Below are 17,025 nucleotides of genomic sequence, written 5' to 3'. Positions count from 1 at the left end.
ATAGTTCTACTTTACTATCCGTAAGTACCATTGCCCAAGGGGCCGTTGGCCTGGATTTTGGACCCCATTAGACAAAAAGTATCATCGATTCAGGATTGTGCTTTGGAAGCAGTCCCTTGGTCAGTTTAAGGTAGTTTCTGGGAAGGTGGAGCATTGCGGGTCGGATCCACTGATTGTTTCAAGTTCATAATTGTTCATCGTTGTCTTTTTGAATTCTAGTCAGTGGATGGATTTTGGAAGTATATTTAACTTTCAGTATTGTGAGTTTGATCCGCTGATCATTTTAAATTCATATTCATCTATTCATTCTTCATCATGGCGTTTCTGAATTCTGGTCAGTGGATGAATTTTGGATTAAATTGTCATTACATTTCGTCTCACTTCGTACCATTAGGGGCTGATGACCTAGACGTTAGGCCCTTTAAGGAACAAGCATAATCATAAAAATCATCATCATCATCGACAGTTCCTGAGCAATGACGCGATACCACGTGGTGACAAAGTCACGCGCGGCACACAGACAACATGCTGCCCTATCCTTTGCGCGTCAGACGATAACATATCGCAGTTATGTGTAAACGTGACTATTTAAGCGAATTCGACCGCGGACAGATAATTGGGGTCTGGGGATGTAGCCAATCTCGTTGGCTGTTCCCGTCCCACGGTATCGAGTGTTACCAAGGGTGGAGGAATCGAGGACAGACATCGAGTAGAAGCACAAACTGCGGCCGGTCACGACAGTTTGATCGGTGAGGCGAGCGTCGGTGTCACGACTGATATTACAGCAACGACGCTCCACAGTTGAACATTTGACCCACCTGTACAACAGCAGGCAAGTACCTCCGGGTTCCCCAGTGACCGCGCGACGTATCTTGCGTCGACTTGGGTCGGGAGCCGTGCACCAATGAGGGTTGACTTCACGTCTTGGCAAACAACGTCTTGCATGGGCGCAAGAAAGGGGTCGGTGGACCTTGGGCGCATAGAGGAAGGTTGTCTGGAGTGATGAGTCCCATCTCATGTTGCATCGTGTTGACGGCCGAGTCCGCATCCTGCGTAACTAGCATGAAGTGGCCTCCCCCACATGTACCGTGGGCTTCCTACAGGCCGGTGGTGGCGGTGTCATTGTATGAGAAGAACTCTCCTGACACGCACTGGAACCACTGGTCATCGTACCACGCGATTTTAATCGTGAAGACTACAGGAACCTGTTAGGTGGCTGTTGTATGTCCGGCGCTCCCTGCTCGCTCCGCCAGCCAGCTACACGCGCGCCAAGTGTCATTCTTCTAGCCTCGACGCGCAGCTCTCAGTGCGCGTGCCTGAACCATCGTGTGTGTACTATAAAGAGGAACTCCCAGCCTGTCCAGATGCCCACTTGCCCCGGTGTCCAGCTCCAGAATACACCCTACGTCGAGCACGGAGGCTACTCCTCTTGAAAATGTGCTTCGGCCAGGTGGACTGAATTTCTGGCAGTACGAGGTCTCACCTCTGGTCACCGCTCCTCTTCCGCTGCCCATATCCAGTCATACTATTACATACCGTCATATTTCCTTAATTAATGCAAGCTCCCTTAGTTTCGCTAAGTAAGAATTCTTCCTACATTGAACTTGCTTTTATGAACTCAGCAAGGAAGGACTTTCCAAAACATTTATGTCAGTACTTCTGATAGTTTTCGACTATCGACTTTTCATATTACAAGGACTATCTTTTCGAGATAGTAGTGGATGTAAATGCTGCAAACTTGTATATAGTGTACAAAAGATAGACTCTTTCTCAAGATTCCTAATTCATTTTGCTTCAAGTTAAATTTCAGTTTTATTTGTGTAAATAGTGTATTTTGCATTTGAAGCGAATAATAAAGTTGTGTTTTGTAAATCTCAACCTTGGTTACAACAGTGGCAATCTGCACCTATATCTCCAGGCAGTTTTTCTCGACAACAGTACCATATTTCAGGATAATGCATCTTGTTACCGGGCTCAGATCACTATAGAATGGTTGAAGAAACATGACACTGTATTCTTCTTTTTTTCTATTTGTTTTACGTCGCACCGACACAGATAGGTCTTATGGCGACGATGGGAAAGGAAAGGCCTAGGAATGGGAAAGAAGCGTCCGTTGCCTTAAATTATGGTACAGACCCAGCATTTGCCTGGTGTGGAAATGGGAAACCACGGAAAACCATCAACAGGGCTACCGACAGTGAGGTTCGAACCCACTATCTCCCGGATGCGAGCCCACAGCTGCGCGCTCCTAACCGCACCGCCAACTTGCCCGGTGACAATGTATTCTCCACTCTGTCATTGTATCCAAAATTTCCCGGACTGTAACACCCTCGAACATGGCGGGGATGTGCTGGAATGCGTTATGAGGGTTGCTCCTACACCTCCAAAAATGTGCATCAACTACACGAGATACTGTGGCAAGTATGGCTTGAATTGGAAATGTACGATGTGGGTTACATTATGGAACCTGCACCCCCCCCCCCCCCCCCGCCAACCACGACGTTTGCAAGCCGTGATCGCCATCAAAGGGTAATCAACGGGTTATTAGAAAGGTGTACGTAATAAAGTGATCATTCCGTGTATGTTACGAATTATCAATCTGTAAATGTCAAACATAAGACAGTTAGATCCGAGCTGAGTGGCTCAGACGGTTGAGGCGCTGGCCTTCTGGCCCCAACTTTGCATGTTAGACCCTGACTCAGTCCGGTGGTAGACTGTTTGAAGGTGCTCAAATACGTCATCCTCGTGTCGGTAGATTTACTGGCACCTCAGTGTCTCCGAAAACCGTAAAAGTAGTTAGTGGTATGATAAGTCAATCACATTATTATTATTATTATTATTATTATTATTATTATTATTATTATTATTATCATCATCATCATCATCATCATCATCATTAGACAGTAAGAAATTAATAGATGTTACTGCACGTTGTCTTATTTATATATGCATTTCCATTTTTTTTTGCTAGTTGCTTTACGTCGCCCCGACGCAGATAGGTCTTTTGGCGACGGTGGGACAGGAAAGGGCTAGGAGTGGGACGGAAGTGGCCGTGGCCTTAATTAAGGTACAGCCCTAGCATTTGCCTGGTGTGAAAATGGGAAACTACGGAAAACCATCTTCAGGGCTGCCGACAGTGGGGTTCGAACCCACTATCTCCCGAATACTGGATACTGGCCGCACTTTAGCATTTTCATTTTAGTGGAATTGCCTATTAAAAACTTTCTAGGCTTCATTTCTTCAAATATTGTCAGATGGACTTCGTCCACTATGTCCTGAACCCCTCGTCTACAAGTCTCAGCAATTCGCTTTTATATAACGAGGGTTCTCTCGAATGCCACCAAGAGAACAAGAGCTGATCTCTTTCTAGGGCAAGTCCGCCGCAGAGAAGACAACTCGCGTGTACAAATTGCAATCACTCTCTTCCTGCTTGTATTCAAGTGTTCATCACGCGAACATGACTGGGGGATACCTGATGGAAGCCACAGGGTTCACAAGGACCGCCAATGGACGTGAGGCGGACATAACGGTCTTATCGAGGTCGAGATGCTGTTGTTATTGTTCGATATTTTAACGTGTGTAATAGGAAAGCTGGCAGTATTCATACAGTCTAGATTCAAATAAACCTTCTCGTGGCCGAGGAAGTTTACTTACGCTACCTGGTAGGCTGTGCATCGTTCGGAGATCTAGGAATCGAATCCCAGTGATCTCAGAAGTTTTCAGTCTGTTGAGGAAAATCAGATAATAATAATAATAATAATAATAATAATAATAATAATAATAATAATAATAATAACATGGGGCTGCCTATCTGAAGTGGTGGAGGCGTGCTTGGCTCACCACACAGGACGAGGGTCGATTCCCTGTCAGAAAGTCGAGACATTTAGATACGATACTTCCACTTATGGATACTGTGCGGAGTGGCCGCGTGTGTTAATACGCTACGGCTATAGAACCAAGCTCTGCATTCGGGAGATGAGTGGTTTCGATGCCCACCATCGGCTGTCCTGAGAATTGGTTTTCAGTCGTTTCCCATTTTCACTTCTAGGCAAATGCCAAGACAATTCCAATCATAGGCAACGGCCGATTCCTTCCACCATCTTCCCAGTTTCATTCGCCATCATTCATTTCATCTGCACTGCCTCAGGAACGGCATCCGGCCCTAAAAAGCATGGCATTTAATTTCATTTCACCTCATACCCGACGCCGTATAAGGAAACGCGACTAAAAGATAGACGTACATACAGTTCACTTCCACTTAAGGAGAGGCAGATGACCCTGGGGTTCACTCAGCCTATAACAGAGATTAATACCAAATTAATTCCTGGTAACAAAGGTGGCCTAGCGTACAGCTTACCACCCTATGCCACTTAGTGCCGAGGTTACCTTCTGCTCCTCTAAATACCTCCATGACCCGTATGAAGATGTTCTTACTTGATGATGATAATAATAATAACAATAATAATGTCTCCACTATCTTTCTACACGAACGGTGGGGAGCTGAAATTTTGCCCTGGAAAGGAATTAATTAATGTGCTATTGATAGAGATGTATCGCATTTGTCCAGCTCCTTGGATAAATAGTGAACACTGAGGCCTTTGGTCAATAGGCTCCCGAGTTCGATTCCGGGATGGGTCTACACAGCGTACACTTACTGACGTAAAAACTGGCAGGACTCTCTTGCGAAAGGATCAGCTTCAGACTTACGAGGGAGTATTCGTGTTTTTTGTATTGGACGAAAATTGATAGGAAAGCTCAAATATGGTCACTGAAAACAGTTGTAGAGTTTTTCCTCCGTGTAAAATTATTCATTTGATAACAAATAACTTGAAATATTTGCGGTTAAAACTATCATGCTATGACGTTTGATCGCAACATTGAAGATGATTGGCTTACGAGTAGTATGTGCTTCTTATTACGCTGCATTGTGCGTCGAACACTTTATAGAAGAGCCCATCTTCATTTTGATATTGACTGAAGATGTACGGAGACACGTTACATTCATATCAACAACTGATTGTAAATTAGGTAAGTAATAGCCTTGTACGTATAACACATTTACTGATAATTTAATTTATTTCAATACGTGATTTCCGGTCATTTTATGTTGCGACCAAGCGCCATAGCATAATTTTAAAATCCGCAACTACTTGATATTACTCATTTGGTCAAATGTGTAATGTTACACGGAAAATAACCCTACATATGCCTTCAGGTATAATATTTGAGCTTTCTTACAAATTTTCATACAGTTCGGAGCGTTCGAGCACAAATGCTTCCCTCGTTAGAAGGGTCTATCCCTCGTCCCGTGTTATGGTATTTGGTAACAAAGTATTCCTTATCTTACTCTTTAATATATTGCGCGTTTGTCTAAAGCACACTTTACTATAAGCATGCGTAGTTAATATATCCTTCACATGGGGTTATTGTCAGGAAGGGCATCCGGCCGTAAAACAGGGCCAAATTGAGATGTGCTACTAGTTTGCAGGCGTGGCCCCACCAGAGTGTGGGAAAATCGGTGTAATAAGAAGAAGAATAAGAAGAGGAGGGGAAGTAGAAGAAGTAAAGAAATACACCAGAACATAGAAAATATAACAGAAACAATAAGAAAAAGGAGATTGCTATTTTTGGACATATCTATAGAATGGATACAGAATAAAGATTGACAAAACATATATTCAACTTAATTTGGGAGAAAAAGTCAATGAGCTGGATACAAGAGGTCGAGAAACATTTAGAAAAAAAAAAAATATGAGGAGAGAAAACTATAGAAAGAATAGAAAAAAAGAGATTTAAGAATGGAAGGATTCCAAGGAGGAATGGAAAGAAACCCAGTCCAAAGTGGTCTGAGGAGAGAAGAATAAAGCATAGCGCTATGAAGAAGAAATACCGCAAACAATGGAAGAGAAAACAACAAGAAAGGTTGAATAGAAATGGACATGTGATCCCTAGCAGGCCTCATAGTAAATAATAATAAAATAATAATAATAATAATAATAATAATAATAATAATAATAATAATAATAATAATAATAATAATAATGTTGTTTGAGTCATCAGTCCATAGACTGGTTTGATACAGCTCTCCATGCCACCCTATCCTGTGATAACCTTTTCATTTCTACGTAACTACTGCATCCTACATCTGCTCTAATCTGCTTCTAGATCTACGAATGCCATGTACGTGGGCTTGTCCTTCTTGATTCGATCCTCTAAGATCAGACGTAAAGTCAGGATTGCTTCACGTGTTCCTACATTTCTTCTGAAGCCAAACTGATCTTCTCCCAACTCAGCTTCAACTTGTTTTTCCATTCTTCTGTAAATAATATGTGTTAAAATTTTGCAGGCATGATATATTAAACTAATGGTGCGGTAGTTTTCACACCTGTCAGCACCGGATTTCTTGGGAATAGGTATAACAACATTCTGCCGAAAATCGGATGGGACTTCTCCTGTCTCGTACATCTTACACACTAAATGGAATAACCTTGCCATGCTGGTTTCTCCTAAGGCAGTCAATATTTCAGAGGGAATGTCATCAATTCCAGGTGCCTTGTTCCTATTGAGGTCATTCACAGCTCTGTCAAACTCTGACCTCAAAATTGGGTCTCCCGTTTCATCAGCATCAACAGCCTCTTCATGTTCCAGAACCAAATTATCTACATCTTTACCTTGATACAACTGTTGGATATGTTCCTGCCATCTTTCTGCTTTGTCTTCTTTCCCTAGAAGTGGCTTTCCATGTGAGCTCTTAATATTCATACATCTGGATTTCCTTTCTCCAAAGGCTTCCTTGATTTTCCTGTATGCAGCATCTACCTTTCCTAGTACCATACAACCTTCGACATCCTTGCACTTCTCCTTCAGCCATTATCCCTTAGCTACCTTGCACTTTCTATCCACTTCATTCTTTAATCGCCTGTATTCCTTTCTGCCTTCTTCATTTCTAGCATTCTTGTATTTTCCTCGTTCATCAATCAGGTCTAGTATCTCCTGAGTTACCCACTGATTCTTAGTTGATCTTTTCTTCTTTCCTAACATTTCTTCAGCAGCCCTACTGACTTCATTTTTCATGAATATCCACTCTTCCTCTATTGTGTTTCCTTCAGCCTTTTCATTTAGCTCTTGTGCAACATGTACCTTGAAACAATCCCTTACACTCTTTTCTTTCAACTTGTCTAGATCCCATCTTTTTGCATTATTTCCTTTCCTCAATTTCTTCAACTTCATATGGCATTTGTGGTCCACGTCTGTTCCTGGGAAAGTTTTGCAATCCAACACCAACACCAACACCTGGTTTCTGAATCTCTGCCGAATCATAATGAAGTCTATTTAATACCTTCCCGTGTCTCCAGGCCTCTTCCAGCCGTCGTTTGTGGTGTTTGAACCAAGTATTGGCAAGGACTAAATTATTACCGGTGCAGAATTCAACCAGCCGACTTCCTCTTTCGTTCCTTTGTCCCAATCCGAATTCTCCTACTGTATTACCTTCTCTTCCTTGGCCTACCACTGCATTCCAGTCTCCCATCACAATTAGATTCTCATCACCTTTTACATATTGTATTAAAACTTCTATCTCTTCATATATTCTTCGATTTCCACATTTAACCACTTTTAAATGCCTGACGATTGTGCCAGGATTTGAATGCAGACTTTTGAACACAGAAGGCATACAACTAAAGAAGAAACAACCCTTCAAATCTCTTATTTAAAATTTTGTGAATCCATTACATTAGATCAAATGATTGCAATTGCGACTGCAGCTATCGAGCTCGGTACACGCAATAGTGATTACATCCCTCCATATTGGGTTGGCGTCAGGAAGGACATCCGGCGGTAAAAAGGCCAAATCCACATGTGCGACACAGTTCGACCCCGCGACCCCACAGATGTGAGAAAAGCGGTAGAAAAAGAAGAAGAAGAAGAGTACATTTATACTCTTAATGATATTGTTTTTATGTCCCTCTGAACGTTCTTCGGAGTCGCAACGTGCCGGAATTTTGTTCTGCAAGAATTCTTTTACGTTCTGGTAAATCCTCCGACGCGAGGCTGACATATTTCACAGTGGTGTGCACTGAACCCGTGCTATCCCAAATAATTTTGTATTTACATTTTCTTATTATACCTTAGAACGTTTCTTTATCAAGTTAAAAATGCAAACAGCTAAGTCAATACAAGTACAGCTGTCTCCATAACCCGTTCACTCTACCGCAGTTCAGGTCTCTCCAGCGAGCTGGGTGTCTTTGCCGGCAACTCCCGCGAAATTCAAGTCGCTTGGTTGACGTGTTTGCTCTAAGCCTCCTTCGCTTGGGGAGGCGAGGTGATACGTGTTGGACTCGCTCGAGATTCACAGCGTCTTACGGTAGCGGATCAGCTAGCTTCGGTACTGTTGGGAGATCGGAAGAATGCACATGCCCGGTGAGGCACGGGGCGAAGGGGTTTTCATCAGCAGAGCCAGTGACGCAATGGTTACCATAGCAACTGTGCTACTATCCAGGCGACTTTATATTATCTTCTACTGGCAGCTCATCGCTTTTGTCAGTTGTAATCCAGCAAACTGCAAAGTGTGAGTCAATGTTTTCGTGTAGCAGATACGAGCAGATAAGAACCGATCTGTCTGGGCAGAACAGGAAGTTCGTGCTTACAGGCCACATTCCTCATTCTTGCATTCTTCTCATCTCTACACAGTACGTGTTAGTTAACACTCGAAGTGTTCAGTGCCACACGCCACAGGCACAAGAAGAAAACAGTATAGCCACTTGCACATATTTTTGCTAATAAAAATACCCATTTTATGAAATCAATTGTAATAGAAAAGATTTATTTTATTTTTGGATTTCTGGATGCATAAAGTCTTTGGGAGCGATTCACTGAAGGCACATGCAGAGTACGTTTTTCGATGCACGTGAAAAAATATTTAGGTTGCCCAGCATGAACACAGCGCCAAGCGCGAAGTACAAGAATTTTGTATTTGGTTGCTTTGTATGAGTGGGTTTGCCTGTAATGGTGGAATATTGTGAATTTTTGTAGCGTCCCTCTTGGTTTACAGGTGAAGTTTTCGCGAGTTCTGTGGCATTCGTGGTGAATATAACAGTGGTATACATCGTGAGGAATAATTTCCCTTGTTTGGCGTTGCTGTATCTACGTTTAGTAAGCCAGTGAAACTGTTAAACTTCAGCGACTGTAAAAACACCTTCTAAATTTAGCTCATTCAGTTTAGGTTAGGCTTTTTATGTTAAAAACAAGAAGTTAGTCCCAGTATTTTTCTGTGAAAAACATGACTATACTATTACGAAGCGTCGGCGGGTGAATCTGTTAGTACATTGTTTAAAATCTGCTGTAGCTTAAGTTATGAGTGGTGCCGTCAATACCAATTTGGAAATATGTATGAGTACTTGGTTGGAAATATTCTTATTTAAATGAATTATAATTTCTTAAGTTCTTTAATACATACATTGTCTTATTTATTTATTTATTTATTTATTTATTTATTTATTTATTGTCTGATCTGTTTGCTTGTTATATTTCCACGTTGTTATCAAGTGAGTGTATAGAATACTAACGTTGGCTGTAGAGAGAGTGGTGGGGCTACAATAGCTTATTTTCTTAATTTTTGCAGCAGGGATAACGAATATGTTCACCGCACGCCACTGGTACAGTATTTCAACATCTTCAATTACCATCGAACTGAGCCAAGTCGAACCTGCCAACTTCTTCATGAAGTTCCTCACTGATGCACCTCGATGGGGGCCGACATTTACCGTTCGAGCCACTCAGACCGGTAGTAAATTTAACATTTTAAATTTAATTACCAGCCTAAACACATTTGAACGAGCCAAGTGAGAAAAAGTGGTGTTTAGAGATATTGGCATAAAACTGCAATCATTGGTTGTATTTTACATATAATAATAATAATAATAATAATAATAATAATAATAATAATAATAATAATAATAATAATAATAATAATAATAATAATTTCGTGTGGTTATTTCTAGCCGGGTGCAACCCTTGTAAGGCAGACCCTCCGATGAGGGTGGGCGGCATCTGCCATATGTAGGTAACTGCGTGTTATTGTGGTGGAGGATAGTGTTATGTGTAGTGTGTGAGTTGCAGGGATGTTGGGGACAGCACAAACACCCAACCCCCGAGCCACTGAAATTAACCAATGAAGGTTAAAATCCCCGATCCGGCCGGGAATCGAACCCGGGACCCTCTGAACCGAAGGCCAGTTCGCTGACCATTCAGCCAACGAGTCGGACATTTTACATATTATTGTGCATTATTACGTAAGTTATTAATATTACACTATTATTCACTGGATGAATCAATCATAGTAGGACTGATAATATGTAAAGTATCGTATAAATTGTAACTTTCAAGAAAATGTTGTTTCGAGACAGTTCGTCAAACTTGATTGGGTACGTTTCTTCATGGAATACATAGGAGTAACTTAGTGTCATATGCTGTTATGTACGGGTGCATATACATGCTTTAAAGTTAGTATAATATTAATTTTGACATAATTACATTTACAGTCTTATGTTGAATATCATAATATTCTTATTTACCGAAGTAATCGCTGAAATTTCGAAGCAAAGCAACGTTAACCCAAATACAGTGTTAAATAGCATTACATATGACAATAACTTTCAGTACTCCTTTTCCTTGTTTGGTAAGATTTATAGCACGGTTCGGGAAAAGCAATTTCTTTCGGATTTGAAACATAGCTCATGTTCTATCTTTGTGAGGACATTGGGATACCAACAAACAAAACCAGCCCCGCCCCGTGGCGCAACAGCCCATTAGGACCTTGGCTTGCCCAGACGGCTGCTGCGCAGATAGTGGAGTGCCACATGGTCAGTGTGATGACATTCTCAGCCGTATTGATTGCTCTCCTTACCTGTCCAACTACCTCCCGTATCAACAGCCCGTCACTTGATCTCACGAGGCTGATTGAACGCCTTTTCGACCCTCATTTCAAAAATATAATTCCTAGACTGGCCGGGAAACAAACCCACAAGTACGGCATTAAAAACTGTGGAACGCTTCACGAATTTACGTGTCATCTTTGCGCAGTGTCCTGCTTAACTTCTCTGCATCGTTGAAATTTATACACATGTACCCCCTACCTACTGTAGATAAAAATTTCACGTCTCCTCCCTTCTCTTCATCAAGTGAGACGTTCAGAGCACAAGGGATTCAAGTCAGTTCTTGGTCATATTGGAGATATTCCACCTAGTATTACTAGTACTACATGTGAAGCTGATTTCAGAGTATAAAAGATGCAAGTCCAGATATTTTAAACAACTCTTACACGATTAGCAATACTGTTGAGCATAGAGGGAAGCAGCGTTTTGTACGGAGCACAATGGGAACAAGTCCGTTGTTAAAATGTACATGGTTTGTTCTGTCCATATGCCAGCTTTAATTAAAAAAGGATTGAGGATGATGAGTGATTTGTCTCCATATATTGATGATAAGGCATCGGAATATCAGCCTTCTAGCGCAGGTTAATGTAATAATTACTTAGGTTTAGTGAAGGAAAACAGTAGGAAAATATCAAACATTTTTACACACGAAATGACTGGATAGATATCGTTAGACAAGCAAAGAAAACGTCCCCCACCCCCACCCACCCATGATTTGAGGTCATTGAAATGAAATTCTCAGATTTCTTATCGGCTGTAAGCTTGGGAAATTCAGTAACTAACAGACAGAAAACAGTTGATGGTTATGACTTCAACTGGCTGACTATGAGATGGTTACACTGTGAAGGAGAATTACATGACACGCTTTTGTAAAATTCAGCAAATTCAGAATTTTTATACCGAACGTCGACGAGTAACAAAAGCGAAGACAAAGGACAAGGCGGATTTACTGCCATACATTCCGCCTGAGCATCAACAAGAAAACACAAGGCAATACGTTTTTCTTTGAATCCAAATCCAATGAGATAAGTTTCTGTTTGGAAATATTTGTTATAAGGAGAGATACAGAACATTTTTTTTTTTTGCTATTGGCTTTACGTCGCACCGACACAGATAGGTCTTATGGCGACGATGGGATAGGAAAGGCTTAAGAGTTGGAAGGAAGTGGCCGTGGCCTTAATTAAGGTACAGCCCCAGCATTTGCCTGGTGTGAAAATGGGAAACCACGGAAAACCATTTTCAGGGCTGCCGATAGTGGGATTCGAACCTACTATCTCACGGATGCAAGCTCACAGCCGCGCGCCTCTACGCGCACGGCCAACTCGCCCGGTACAGAACAAATTATTATTATTATTATTATTATTATTATTATTATTATTATTATTATTATTATTATTATTATTATTATTATTACTTCAAGAAAGGTGTTTTATTTACTGTTCCCTTAATAAAACCAAGAAATCAAGAATACATACAAAAATACAAGTACAATACAAAAGAAGAACACGAAAGAATCAAGTCCATAATTTTACATTTTCACTCAAAGTACAATATAAAAACACAGAAATAATACATTTTAAAACACTGTAAGCTTTTCCCTGTAAATAAATATTAACCAAAAACGTTGTCTATTTTTCTCAAAACTGTCTTATTGTAACTTGATTCCCGTGAGCTCTGAGCGCCCCAAGTATTACGCAGCGTTGATTTTTATCTCCATGATCTGTTAGCAAGTGCTTCTCTGGGTGCGGTGAGATGAACGTCCCTGAGTTCGACGTTGTGTGGAAGGTGAACGCTTGGTGATGGTCAACGATCATTGCTGAATATGCTATCAAACAGGAAGAATATGAAGTGGCATGTAATGTAGTAATTATCTATTTTTATTCAGTTGTTCTCTTGTCTGTTATGATATGAGCAGGCATTGTGTTAGAGCCGTATTCTCACGTGTACACCAAGTCCAACGGCTTGTAAAACAGGTCTTGGAGAAACAATGCATAATACGCTGTAACTTAAAAAGTAATAGGGAGGGAAATATTTCAAGACAGACTACCGCTCCTGCATGTGGCAGTGTATTCGACACTACAGAGTGACTAGTCTGTGATTACTAAAATTGTGCAAGGGCCATATTAATTTATATTGGTTCTCCATAAAGTTCAACTCCGATCTTTAGGCAAAAATGAAACCAGTTTTATTCGTTTAAGAAAATCTCCACCCATCTAATTATTCGCCATACATTCCACAATATTAGTTTATCTTTCTGCAATTTAAAAACTATGTTCATGTAAGATCGGGCGAAAAAATGTATCTTAAATTTTTCCTAACCTTATGGCTATCTTACGTTCAACAGCCACAGTAGGCAGATATTTACATCATATATCATATGGAGAATTGTAAGTAGAATATTTTCGCCCAAATAAACATGGATATTATTTTAAAATTACGGTAATGTAAACTAATATTGTAGAATGGATGATGAGTCGTTAGATTAGGGCAACGTCCAGAATCTCACGGGTGCAAGCAGCGGCGCAGAGTTCCTGAGCACAGTGCATCGGCTCCACTCGGCTCGGCTCGGTTCGGCTCGGACTAACGCTTCGTCTCTGGGCTACCCGGCTAAGCTCGGCACAACTCGGCTCGGATTTGGAGCGCTACGGGGCAAGCGAGGAAGAGGGAGACAGGAGGAGCGAGCGAGACAGGCGTGGAGAGAGAGAGAGAGGGAGAGCGCTATTGCTCCAAATCGAGGAGTGGGGGTCTGAACTCTGGGCAACCAAGCGAAGTCGTCTTTTGCACCGTGCACAGTGCATGCACCGGGCGCATGCACCCTGAGAGGCCCTGCGTTAGATGAATGAAGGTTTTTCCCCAAATTGTTTAACGTCTCACCTGTTCAGACAAATGTAGGATAATGCCTGGGAAGGAAGCGACCGCGGCATTAATGAAGGAGTAGCCCCATCAATTGTGTGATCTGAAAATGGAAACCACTGAAATTATCTTCGGGACTGCCGATAATGGGGTTCGAACGCACGATTTCCCTAATGTAAGCTAACAACTACAAGGCCCGAAACTCTCAGTCAACCCGCACACTATGAAGATTTTCCTTAAACGAATAAAATATGTTCCATTTCTATGTGAGGACCGGAGCTCAACTTTATAGAGAACCAATAGAATTGTGAGATCTTAGTGAAGGGGTAGTGCACTTGCCTCGGACTCCTAGGCCCCGGGTTTGACTTCCGGCCAGTCCGAGAATTGAATTTCCAGGATGAGGGCCGGGATGTGATTCAGTCAGCCTGGTGGGACGAACTAAAAACATATCTGATACGAGAGGTATCGCACTCGGTCACGAAAGTCAAGTAATACGGCTGAGAATGTCATACGCGGACTACGAGGCACTCCTGTGTTTTGAGGTCATCTGACCGGGCAGCAGTCGTCTTGGGGAATCAAAGCCTGAATTAGGCTGTATGTGCCACAGGTTTAGCCCCTTTCAGGGGATAAGGGCGGCCGAGCAAAGAATGGAATTCTCTAATCCACTCAGTGTCGAGTTTACTAGTAACGTTGCCCTCTACCTTCCTTTCGTCTTTGGACATTCATGGCCTGTACGGATATCTCCTTGTTTTGCTTAATAATAGAGGAAAGTGCCCATAACCGGACCCCTCCCCCTAATGCGGACCCCGGTCTTCTGGCTCTGTATTCTCCTGAACTCTAGCGGGACCGAGTGTAAATAGTAGTTTAGGCATCTACCACTCTGTAGCGAAACGCACACGTCACCTGCTTCGCGTGTTGCTTATCAGTTCGCCATTAAAGTGTTCTGACAGTGGTAAGTTTTTATTTTGTGCTATATGATTCGTTATTTCCCCCAGATATAGGCCCAAACTCTATATATTCTTAAATGGTAAGGTTTAAAGTTAATGTTTATCACGAAACCATTTCATATAGATTTGTGATTAGGAATGTATTGGGTTAACGAAATGTTGGCTATAGTCACGCAAACCGGACCACCCACAGTTGCCTAAACCGGACCCCTTATTTTTCATGCTTAAAGTCTGCCTGTATTTGTACACACTCTTATTCTCTTGGAATTTTGTTGCAGATTCCAAGAGGATAATGGGGAAGGTTGATCAAAGAAAGTGGAGTCCGTCTAAAATGACTAAAGCTATTGACGCTGTTCGGAAAAAGAAAATGGGTTGGTAGAAGGCCAGTAAACAGTTTAATGTTCCGAAAACAACATCATGAGGTTGTCCAATATGAAGGTACGGTCCACCTGAGAAAGCAGCAAAAATAAAGAGAGGCAGACCTACAGTTTTGGATAAAGGTCTTGAAGAAGAACTGGTTCACTATTGTCTTGCTATGGAAGCTTCTTTTTTTGGACTTACTCGTAATGACCTGCGAAGAATGGCCGTACAATTGGCAGGGAGAAATAACATTGACCCCCTTTCAAAGATGGAATTGCTGGTTAGACTTTTTCTTCAACGTCACAAAACCAAACTGTCAGAAAGAAAGCTTACCGGAACATCCTATAGCAGGGCTCTTGGGTTCAGCAAAGAAACCACACAGAAATTCTATAACCTTCTGCAAGATCTATATGAGAATGGTAAATTCACTCCTGACAGAGTTTACAACCTTGATAAGATCGGCATTACTGTGGTACAATCTAAAATAGCGAAAGTAATTGGGCTTAAGAGTAAAAAAAAGAAAGTAGCCGCTTTGACATCGGGAGAACGTGGGGCCCTTATAACGATTGTTGCTTGTATGAATGCTAGTGTCTCATTTGTGCCCCCTTTAGTAATTTTGAACAGTTGAAAAAAGGGGCTCCGTCAGGAGCAGTCTTTGCAGTGCAACCTTCAGCGTGGATCCAAATCAACGCCTTCACTCAGTGGTTTCGACACTTCATCGAGTTTGTCGATACTCCAAAGGAAAAACCTGTACTGTTGCTCTTGGATGGCCACTTTAGCCACACACAGAATATTGATGTGATCGACTTGGCAAAAACAAATCATGTTACCATTGTGTCGCTGCCACCTCATTCCTCATACAAAGTACAACCTTTGGATAAAATTTTCATGGGTCCTCTCAAGGTTTACTACAGCGAGCAAATCAAGCAGTATTTAAGGCACAATGATCGTTCTGTCAATGCTTTTTAATGTAATGGAACTGTTTGTCAAAGCCTATATTAGATGCCAAACAGCTCAAATAGCAATCAATGGATTTAAAGTAACATACATATACCCCCTTGAACAAGAAGCTGTTCTCACATGCCGAATACATTGAAGAGGGAAATATAAAACGAGATTCCTCTTTCTATGAATCTGTTTTAAAGAAACAAATTGGAGGAAATCGGAGCTTTACAGAGAACAGAGAAGAATTTGATGTGGACGAGCCACAAGTTATTATAGATTTCGATCCAAACCAATCATCAACATTTTCGGCAGTCCAGGCTGCTCCTTTGTCATCACCTACACTTGAGGATCCACAGGATTCCACATCTTCTAAGAAAAGCCCGTTTGACATTACTCCCATTCCAAAAATGAAAAAGAGGACCCACAATAGGGGGCGAAAGGCCTGTAGAGATGTAACACATTTATGACTTATTAAGGCCAATTGGTAGAAGCGAAAAGAGCTAAAGGAGTCAAGGAAATTGAAAAGCAAGCACGGAATCCTGCTCAAGGACGTAAAAGCAATCGTGGCCGGGTACGTCGTTCAGCAGTAGAGCCTTCAAGAAAGGACTCGTGAAAAGACAACTAAATTTTGAGACAAATGTGAAAGAAACAAGCACCGAAGATGAAAACAGTGCTTCATCTGGAACACCTGAATTGGAGCATCTCCCGGGAGTTTCCCCATCCAAAGATGATGCTTGGTGCATGTTTTGTGACAGCAAATTTTCGGAGGATTCCAAAGGAGAATTTTGGGTCATGTGCGTTATGTGCTCGCTGTGCTGGGGTTGAAATGGACGTGTACATTATACTGAAACCTGTAATAGTTATACTTTGAAAATTGATTAGGCTATGTTTTCTCTGATTTAATATATTTTCTAATTTTTTTAAGCGTTATATCGAGTATTTTTTACAAGGGGTCCGATTTCGGTAACCTTTTCGAATTGCCGAAGTGT

The 17,025-nt window shown here is 41.6% G+C and overlaps 1 long non-coding RNA gene and 1 other non-coding gene across 2 annotated transcripts in view; one reads left to right on the top strand and one right to left on the bottom strand.

Annotated features, from left to right (window-relative positions):
- The window catches only part of LOC136863294 (uncharacterized), a 375,222-nt gene that overhangs the window by 227,587 nt on the left and 130,610 nt on the right, over window positions 1-17,025 (top strand). The window lies entirely within an intron of this gene.
- LOC136865065 (U6 spliceosomal RNA) lies at window positions 11,035-11,136 on the bottom strand. The gene has a single exon (XR_010859450.1). It is a non-coding gene; the product is annotated as a U6 spliceosomal RNA (small nuclear RNA).

This window comes from Anabrus simplex, chromosome 2, assembly GCF_040414725.1.
Source record: "Anabrus simplex isolate iqAnaSimp1 chromosome 2, ASM4041472v1, whole genome shotgun sequence".
NCBI lineage: Eukaryota > Metazoa > Arthropoda > Insecta > Orthoptera > Tettigoniidae > Anabrus > Anabrus simplex.
The sequence above is the reverse complement of the archived record's forward strand: the minus strand, read 5'-3'. Positions and strand labels throughout refer to the sequence as shown.